Source organism: Polyodon spathula, chromosome 7, assembly GCF_017654505.1.
Source record: "Polyodon spathula isolate WHYD16114869_AA chromosome 7, ASM1765450v1, whole genome shotgun sequence".
In the NCBI taxonomy this organism is placed as follows: Eukaryota; Metazoa; Chordata; class Actinopteri; order Acipenseriformes; family Polyodontidae; genus Polyodon; species Polyodon spathula.
Window position 1 is genome coordinate 14,989,054 of NC_054540.1, and position 9,494 is coordinate 14,998,547.

The window sequence follows — 9,494 nt, forward strand, 5'->3', positions numbered from 1 at the left end:
AGATGCTGTTATCATTTTTTTTTTCCATTTAAACATCTAGTAAAAATTTATAATATTGCAAGAATATATTTGTTTTTTTCCTCTGGTCTTCAAATGTAGTCATAGTTACCTAGGATTCTCTCCGTCCTATGAATATTAATAACACCCAGCAATCCATTTGACTTATGACACCAGTGTGCTGGTTGTTCACAAAAACATCCAGGTGTATTTTCTGCTTTCTAAGAAATTACCTTTGACAGACTGTCAAAATCGATGACCCAAACAGTATGCTTGTAGTAGTCTCTGCTACCCTCTATTGTGTAACTGTGTATGTTACATTTAGCTATCAAAGCTTGAAGTCAAAGGATTTATTTTTTCCATTGCTTAGATGTGCAAGTACAGTAGAAACTGTTACGAACACCAAACTTACAAATTTATCAGTCCACTTTTTAGCTGTAAGTATGCAATCACTCAACCAAAAACGCAAGGTTAACTTAATGAAATGGTAAGAACTGGGAAAAGCAAACATGTTACACTTTTAATTGAAACAAAACATTTAAAAATGTTTTTTAATCTTGACAGCAGTGTAACTTGGAATTACGGTATCAGGAAATCAGCTGTCAGCGATTTATTAAGAAATGTCAAGAAACAAATCAAACAATTTGCAAAGGAGACGAAAGACAGCAGAGCAGTAAAAAAAAGAAAAAAGTTTGTGTAAACTCATAATACTTTGTGTAAATGTATTTAAACTTTTAACAAACTACTGTGTGTGTGTGTGTGTGTGTGTGTGTGTGTGTGTGGTGTGTGTGTGTGTGTGTGTGTATATATATATATATATATATATATATATATATATATATATATATATATATATATATAATGTAGGTTGAGGACACTGTAATCTTGTTTTAGAGGACACTAACGTGTGGTTGTACAGCACATGTACTATATATGCACATAGTCATACCATACCAAAAACATCCTTTAATTGGTCTTGACTGTGTGTATACTTAATATTTACTTCTTTTTACAGTTCCCCTATGACTCCACTAATGTTTGCTGCTAGAGATGGGCACAAACACATCATAACGCTACTAGTTTCCCACGGAGCAGAATTAAATAGCCAGGATAGAAATGGTTATACAGTATCATTGTCCATTCGTCAACAGTCCAAAGCACCATTGACCATTGCTCCATAGTCCAATTTATGTGTTATTGCTCCCCTTTCTTAACAGAGGTATTCTTACTGCAACACATCCTTTAAGTCCTGATTTCAAGTGTGACCTTCGTACTGTTGATTTGATGGACAATGACACCTGTGCCTTCTGCCAGTTCTGTTGTCAATTCAACCCTTGTCTTCTTTCTATTCCTTAATCCACTTATACAAAGTCTCCCAGCTTTCTTGAAACTCTATCTTGATCTGCATTTCCCTCATTTTTCTTTTGTATTTGTTATGCTCTCATTAGTATCTATAGTGGATTCAGCATCCGTCAGTTCTGGCAGATTCTACTGTACTTGCTGAAGCGGTTTTCTCCCACTGCTAATTAAAAAAAAAAAAAATAGCCACCTAGCTAACAATTTCATCCCTTGGGCTACTGTTAAACTTACTGTCTTTAAATTGGGACTTTAGTCAAGACTGCATGTGTATGTGAGTACATTAATTATTGTAGATAGTAATTCATAGCCAGCCAGCATTTTTGTAAATAGCAACACATGTAATGTACAATAAAATGAACATTTTATTTGTGTCATCGGTGTCAATTCCAGGCAGAGCTTCATGGTCAGCAAGGTGACAGCTGAGAGAATTTTTTTCCTGTCATCCCGTCTGGTGCTGTCAGTGTCAGTTTCTCAGAGCACAGTACAGTAGTCACTCAATAATGAGGTGCAAACAAGGGATTGATCGGTCTGTATGAGCATTTACGAAGGTGCTTTGTTAAAAATGTTTTAGCAAAATAATATCTAAGCTTATTTTTAGGGACCCCAACTGTTGTTGTTGATTCCAACTTATATATATACAGTGCCTTGCAAAATTATTCAGACCCCTGACCAATTCTCTCATATTACTGAATTACAAATGGTACATTAAAATTTCGTTCTGTTCGATATTTTATTTTAAAACACTTAAACTCAAAATCAATTATTGTAAGGTGACATTGGTTTTATGTTGGGAAATATTTTTAACAAAAATAAAAAACTGAAATATCTTGCTTGCATAAGTATTCAACCCCTGTGCTGTGGAAGCTCCCAGTTGGCACCGATGGAAGAAGTTGCCCTAACGAGGACACAATTACCTAACCATTGGCCTCCACCTGTGAACCATTAAAGTTGCTCTCACATTTTCTGGATAAAAACTCCACTGTTGAAGGATCATTGCTAAGGCTGTGAATCTGAAGGAAAATGAAGACCAAAGAGCATTCTACAGAAGTAGATAAAGTAATACAAAGGCATAGATTAGGGAAAGGGTACAAAATAATATCCAAGTGTTTGGATATCCCAGTGAGCACAGTTGAATCAATAATCAGGAAGTGGAAGCTGCATCACACCTCCCAGGTACTGCCAAGAAAAGACCGTCCCTCAAAACTCAGCATTCAAACAAGAAGGAGACTTGTGAGAGAAGCCACAGAGAGGCCAACAATCACTTTGAAGGAGCTACAGAGTTCAATGGCTGGGAGTGGAGTAATGGTACACCAGTCAACCATATCAAGAGCTCTACATAACACTGGCCTGTATGGGAGGGTGGCAACAAAGAAGATGTTACTCAAAAAGTACCATCTAAAAGCACGTCTGGAGTTTGCCAGAAAGCATGAGAGTGACCCAGCTGCGATGTGGGAAAAGGTTTTGTGGTCAGCTGAGACCAAGATAGAGCTTTTTGGCCAAAACTCAAAGCGCTATGTGTGGCACAAACCTAAGACTGCCCATACCTCAAGACACACCATCCCTACAGTGAAGTATGGTGGTGGCAGCATCATGCTGTGGGGATGCTTCTCATCAGCACGGACTGGGCATCTTGTTTCAATTGAATGAAGAGTGGATGGAGCAAAATACAAGAAAATACTGCAGGAGAATCTGCTTCAGTCCACTAAAAAACTGAAGCTTGGGAGGAAATTCACCTTTCAACAGGACAATGATCCCAAGCACAAGGCCAAAGCAACATTGGAGTGGCTCAAGAACAAAAAGGTAAATGTCCTACAATGGCCCAGTCAAAGTCCTGATCTCAATCCCATTGAGAATATGTGGCACTATTTGAAAATTGCGGTCCATAAGCATCGTCCAACCAACCTGAACAACCTGGAGGAAATCTGCCGAGAAGAATGGGCCAAAATCACTCCGACACTGTGTGCAAAGCTGGTACATACCTACCCCAAAAGACTTAAAGCTGTTATTGCAGTGAAAGGTGGCTCTACCAAATATTAATGTGTGGGGGTTGAATACTTATGCAAGCAAGATATTTCAGTTTTTTATTTTTCTTAAAAATATTTCCCAACATAAAACCAATGTCACCTTACAATAATTGATTTTGAGTTTAAGTGTTTTAAAATAAAATATCGAACCGAATGAAATTTCAATGTACCATTTGTAATTCAGTAATATGAGAGAATTGGTCAGGGGTCTGAATACTTTTGCAAGGCACTGTATGTATATAAGTTGGAATCAACAACAACAGTTGGGGTCCCTAAAAATAAGCTTAGATATTATTTTGCTAAAACATTTTTAACAAAGCACCTTCGTAAATGCTCATACAGACCGATCAATCCCTTGTTTGCACCTCATTATTGAGTGACTACTGTACTGTGCTCTGAGAAACTGACACTGACAGCACCAGACGGGATGACAGGAAAAAAATTCTCTCAGATGTCACCTTGCCTGGAATTGACACCGATGACACAAATAAAATGTTCATTTTATTGTACATTACATGTGTTGCTATTTACAAAAATGCTGGCTGGCTATGAATTACTATCTACAATAATTAATGTACTCACATACACATGCAGTCTTGACTAAAGTCCCAATTTAAAGACAGTAAGTTTAACAGTAGCCCAAGGGATGAAATTGTTAGCTAGGTGGCTATTTTTTTTTTTTTTTTTTTAATTAGCAGTGGGAGAAAACCGCTTCAGCAAGTACAGTAGAATCTGCCAGAACTGACGGATGCTGAATCCACTATAGATACTAATGAGAGCATAACAAATACAAAAGAAAAATGAGGGAAATGCAGATCAAGATAGAGTTTCAAGAAAGCTGGGAGACTTTGTATAAGTGGATTAAGGAATAGAAAGAAGACAAGGGTTGAATTGACAACAGAACTGGCAGAAGGCACAGGTGTCATTGTCCATCAAATCAACAGTACGAAGGTCACACTTGAAATCAGGACTTAAAGGATGTGTTGCAGTAAGAATACCTCTGTTAAGAAAGGGGAACAATAACACATAAATTGGGCTATGGAGCAATGGTCAATGGTGCTTTGGACTGTTGATGAATGGGCAATGATACCTGTGCCTTCTGCCAGTGCTGTTGTCAATTCAAAGCTTGTCTTCTTTCTGTTCCTTAAGGATATTATCTTCAAGTATTGCTCATCATTGTTAGATAGCTTTTTGGGTCTTCCAGTCCTAGGTTTGTCAATTATAGATGATATTTCTCTGTACTTGTTGATTATGCGATGGATACCACACCTTAAAAATCAAGTGACGCGAGCTATTTCACTCAACATTTTTCCTTTTTTATGCAAGTCAAGGTTGTTGTAATAGTAGATAACACTAGTGGAGGCTTTGAGTAAATTGTTGTCAATTATAATGCATCAGAGTAGAAAAATGCAACATGTCGTAGACTTTTGCACAGCAGTATATGTGTGTGTGTGTGTGTGTGTGTGTGTCTATATATATATATATATATATATATATATATATATATATATATATATATATATATATATATATATATATATATATAGTCATTAACAATAAAACCAACCAACAATGAAAGAACCAAACATTGTACATGGAAATAATAACAACATGAACATGCAGTCAAAAAAGCTGAGCATGAGTCTCGTGCTCAGATGTATCGCACTTAAAATACATATTTTGAATAAATGAAAGCTTAAAATGTTGCGTGTTTAATTTTTTTAAGTAGTGTATGTGATGATCTATAATACCGGTCCCCCTAAAGCACTGTTCCCAAGTTTGGGAGATACAGTAAGATTTACTTTGGACAAATTACTATTCCTACTTCTTGATCAAATGTGGGTTTGCACCTTTAGTGGCTACACAGTAAAAAGACCAGCCTAGATAGATAGTAAAGCATTCTCCATGAACACAGATAATGTGTCTTTAGTGTGGTCTTATCTCCTGAATTTTTAGGTTTTCATATATGCAGTTCAGTATGGATGAGAAGGTGCAGTTTTAAAGTTGATTGAACTCGGAGTTATCATAACGACTAGAACTAAAGAAGGGAAGATGGCACCTGGTATTGCTAAAATGCACAGGCATTCTCAGGTACAGTGAACCATAAGGAAGCATCCCTGTGAGGAAAGCTTGAACGTGTTTACTAATGCACCACCACCTAAACTGTTAAAATCACATGTACCATTTTCCTCTGGCAACCTTCAATGTCACGGAAAAAAAAAACTAAACAAAAACTAAAGCCACCCTTCACTTTGACCTGACCGAAGATGCTATAAACCTGCATGTTAACTGTCATGGTGATCATACCATTGCTCTGTAGGTAATTTTGAAAAATGTTAATTGTTGTCATTTATCAGATTTCAGCAGTTCTTGCTTCACCACAAAATCGCAGGGGAAAACCTGAACCCTTGTCCAAGGAGGAGACGCTCTTTAAATTTTTTTTAAAAGAGATCCTGAGCCAACACCAGACCCTAGTGAAAGGTTGGTTTTTCATTCTTTCATTCGTTTGTCAAGTAGAAGCTGTCATATCCGATTTAATTGGTTCCGGGAGTCCCTTGGATATGTATTAACATTGTATGTCAGAGGGAGCTGTTATACTACATTGTACAGTAGTTGCTTTCTTAATATCACGGCATTATAAATTAACAACGTCAGATACATCAGTGTGGATAAAACACCAAAGTACGATACTGCATGTGTATACTATACAATGAAAACCAGTGCAAGTTACTGCAAAACAAAGACTGTAATACAGTATTTGGCAATTTACAAAACAACATTCTAAAATGCACTTTCTCAGTCCATGCAAAAGAAATCAGAATTATTTTTTTTTTTTTTTGCACCATTAAGTGCGTGTTTACTCAAGACAGAAATGGTTTTTAAAAAAACAACAACAAAAAAAAATGTGCATGCAAGTTGGCTTTGGAGGTTGGTCTCAGCTTTTTAATGCTACAGTAATTATATTATTGAACAGGGTTAAACTGGGCAGTTTGTTTTACATGTAAAAAGTCAAACTATTCCCAAATGCACCGTCTTTTTTTAATTATTTGCAACTGAATCCATTCTGTCCTACTAAGAGCAGAATGTATTGTTTTAGATCCTTAATAAAATGTGGTGGCAGAGGTCGATCAGTTAATAGAGGATCGGATATGATTGGTTCTACTGTATTTTCTATTTTATACTTGACTTGAATATGTTAGCTGAATGAAAATACTACTGATTTTTTACTATTAATTTTTCTGTTGAGTATCTTTAAATCTAAACCCGGGGCCCATCTAGTGGGTTTTTAATTGAAATTTACATAAACATTGTTTTTTTTTTCCATTTGTTTGCATTAATTTTTAGGTAAAAATTATATATATATATATATATATATATATATATATATATATATATATATATATATATATATATATATATATATATATAATGTTTTTTTTAAAGGTAATTATAAATTAAAGTTTGAAGCCAGAATTTGTCACTTTGCTTTCAGGGAATCCACAAATGTTTGTTATCATTATAAACTGGAGGATCTCTCTCCACATATTTACATAGGTCTATGCAATAAACATCCTTGTTGCTTTGCAATGTTAAAGACTATCAAAGATTGATTGATTGAGGTATGTGGCAGACCATACTACACACCTACAACACCGGCAGATTGTGCCGTAGTAGCACTCGACTTCATAGATTTTGGATAGAATTGGCTAGTCTTCCTTGACATTTCAGTAAACTGGTTTGTTTTTTACTTACAAAATGATTAACACTTTGCACTGGGGTAAATTCTTGGTAAATCTGGCAGATTGTATTTGTATACAATAATGTCCTTAGCCTTTGGCATGTAGTTTGATGTGTGGTTATGATTGTGGTTGTTTTGTTTTTCTTACATCCCGTGTATTGGAAGATGACCAGTTGATGTGTGCCATTTTAAAGCCTCCTTGCTTCCACTGTTAACTACAGGTAATGGACAAAAAAAAAAAGTAAACACCAATGTAAAGTCACTTAATAGGGCGTTGGGACACCACGTGCGGCCAGTATGGCCTGTGTGCGCCGTGGTATAGAGTCTACCAGCCTCTGGAATTCTGCAGGAGGGATGTGTCACCATTCTTCCACGAGAAAGTCAATCAGCTCATGTCTGGTTGATGGAGGTGGAAAACGCTGTCTCAGGCATCATTCCAGAACATCCCATAAATGCTCAGATCTGGTGACTGAGAAGGCCGTGGCATATGGATAACATCAGTGTCATGCTCATCAAACCATTAGGTGACCACAGGTACTCTGTGGATGGGGGCATTGTCATCCTGGAAGACACCCCCCCAGCAGGAAAGAAATGCTGCAACATGAGGTGAAGATGATCACTCAGTACCATTAAGTAGCGATTAGCATTGACCTTGCCTTACAATGGAAATTGTGAGCATTTTTGAGTATGGCACAGATGACTATCTGCACTCAGAACCAAACAAATAATCTCTAATAATCTATAATAAATATAATAAATAATCAGTTCTAGTCACAAAATGGTTTGGATTACCAAGGCTCTACTATAGTCAACAACACTGTGGTTCAGTTTTTGTAAGGTTGAAATCCATAAGAAACATCCCATCATCTACATTCATATGTGTCTGGGAAATAAAAGCTGCCCCCCTACCAACACTTGCTTTTTTAGGAAAAATATTCACGTTTCATCAATTTACTACACTGGCAGAACTATAAAACAGTCAGTACAAAAACGTTAGTGACTCAATCTAGTCTTGCATGTTTAAATTGAACTTGGGTAATGTGAAACCTCCATCAGGGTAACCTAATCAAATCAAGAATGGAGCTGAACACAGGGCATACTCCAGTTGGTTGGCTTGTAGAGTGTATTATTGTTCTACAACCTGTATTCTTTATTTTTGTTTTCACTTGAGCACATGTAATCTAATAGGGCCAAAGAAACATCCAATGGTTTTCTTCATTGGCAGGTGTATGAAATTTTGAATACTCACAACATTGTTTCATAAGGTGCTATAACTTGAGGCCATGTAAAAGCAACTGGAAACAACAGATTATTTAATTGTGAAGGTCAGGGTTAATATATACTAGGTTGATATACAGTACATGGTGGAAAACAATTAGGACTGGGTATCTGGACACTTACAGGTTTAATTTATTCTCAATAATAAAGTATGACAGTTACATACAGGTAGTGGACAAACAAACTGAAACACCTGGGTAAATGAGGGACACCAAGTATATTGAAAGCAAGGGCTTCCACACAGGTGTGGCTCATGCGTTAATTAAGCAAATAACATCCCAGCATGCTTAGAGTCATGTATAAAAATGCTGGCCAGGCCTGGTTGCCTATAATTATGGCTAGCATGGCTGCAAGAGGAGACCTATGGATGGAGGTTTCACATTACCCAAGTTCAATTTAAGCATGCAAGACTAGATTGAGTCACTAACGTTTTTGTACTGACTGTTTTATAGTTCTGCCAGTGTAGTAAATTGATGAAACGTGAATATTTTTCCTAAAAAAGCAAGTGTTGGTAGGGGGGCAGCTTTTATTTCCCAGACACATATGAATGTAGATGATGGGATGTTTCTTACGGATTTCAACCTTACAAAAACTGAACCACAGTGTTGTTGACTATAGTAGAGCCTTGGTAATCCAAACCATTTTGTGACTAGAACTGATTATTTATTATATTTATTATAGATTATTAGAGATTATTTGTTTGGTTCTGAGTGCAGATAGTCATCTGTGCCATACTCAAAAATGCCCGGTCTAGTCTTTGTAATAACACTGACCACAGAATTGTGATATTAAAGTTTCTGTTTTTATCATCATGCATTTCATTATAACAGGTTGATTTGGATTAGGTCAGTTTGGACTAACAGGACTCGAATTAGTCTACTGTACTTGACTTTTGTAAGATCATTTTTCATATGCATAATATGACTTGGCTTAGAACCTGTGAAGAAACCTGTCTTTATTCCAAAGTATTAAACCACCCTTCCCTTTTGAGTCTGTTCAACCTAACCCTATAATGTTCTTGATTAAGAATCCCCCTTCCCCATGTTATAAACACAGACTCTACCTGTATCTTAGGTATCCAGCTCCACAGTATATGC